At 34.5% G+C, this 1,238-nt stretch overlaps 1 protein-coding gene across 1 annotated transcript in view; it reads right to left on the bottom strand.

The window, feature by feature from the left end:
• LOC100165438 (transcriptional adapter 2-alpha) overlaps window positions 1–358 on the bottom strand; it is a 16,034-nt gene extending 15,676 nt beyond the window's left edge. The window contains exon 1 of the mRNA XM_029488702.1: window positions 143–358. The gene's annotated coding sequence lies outside the window, so the exon portion shown is untranslated. The remainder of the gene's footprint in view (window positions 1–142) is intronic.
• Window positions 359–1,238: the final 880 nt, after the last annotated feature.

Below are 1,238 nucleotides of genomic sequence, written 5' to 3'. Positions count from 1 at the left end.
AAATGTCATTAATATATTATAATATGCAATATTCAATGCATTTTGGTAGTATCACCGGCGTTTTTGGACCACCAGTTATTGATAAGAATTAAAATAAGTTTGAACCTAACCTATATTATAATAATCAATATTATTATTATACGTAATATACAATATTGTTTGAAAATAAATTGTGCGGTAGATAACGTGTGGATGATACTAGATAACGTTAATAATGATAACATCGTGTGATAAAGATTTAACCTCAAAAACTTGATATTCATCGAATCGATTCATACTTCAGCAGGTAAATTGTTTATGCGGGCTCGTGGATTTTTACCGCGCTTTTCTGAAATCTCGGTGGATTATGGAAATTAAAATTTTTCCTTAATTTTTTTTTTTTTTTAATTTTTTTTTCGCTTGAACTTTCAAGTCAAACATCGCAAAATCGTACAATTTGAGTTAGTTCAATTTTGAAACCGTTGATGAAACAATTCGAGGTTTCTATGTTTTGTGACATGAAAACGGTAGGTACTTCTGGAAAGAAACACCAGTCTTTTAGCATCCCGCATATGGCGTTTAACTATTTTAAACATTAATCAAGTGGTTGAGAGAAATACACCTTCCGGACTTCCAGTACCTGTGGCTTATTAATTGTTTGACATTCCTACCAAAGATCGAAGGAAACGATTTTCTTCACCAGGTATATATCATATAATATACATATTACTCGTGGTTATTATAAATGCAAAAGTTATCAGTATTTAATGATTTGTTTGATATTCAAAGTCAAAGTTCTGAATGGTTGGTCAAAACGAAACGATCAGTGGCAGTTTGGATTTGGACCTGCAGCAACTTTCGAGTTCTTCTGGACCATTAAGGACGATCTCGGATAATGAGTACTAGATCGTGATCACCCTAACATGATAAAATATTACTTAAAATATCTATAAGGTACTGCAAGTCTGCAAAAATGACACTAATTACGATATGGGTAGACGGATAGTACTATTATAGTTATAATAAAGGTGAAAGTGAGCTGTAGAAGCGCGCGCGGTTTTCTAGTTTTATTCAGCTCTTTGTCTAAGGGGGGGAAATTTTTGCACCTCCGTGAAAATCGACCACGCCGAAGGGGGTTTTGAAAATTGGTTTTCTCCGTTTTTTTTTTGTTGGGGGGATTTTTTTTCTCCTCCCGGGGCTTTTACACTATTTTTCCCGCCCGTTCGCGAACGCCGCCAAACATTCGTTATCACTTGGAT

Source organism: Acyrthosiphon pisum, chromosome A1, assembly GCF_005508785.2.
Source record: "Acyrthosiphon pisum isolate AL4f chromosome A1, pea_aphid_22Mar2018_4r6ur, whole genome shotgun sequence".
In the NCBI taxonomy this organism is placed as follows: Eukaryota; Metazoa; Arthropoda; class Insecta; order Hemiptera; family Aphididae; genus Acyrthosiphon; species Acyrthosiphon pisum.
Note: the sequence above shows the minus strand (reverse complement) of the source record. Positions and strands in the feature narration are given on the sequence as shown.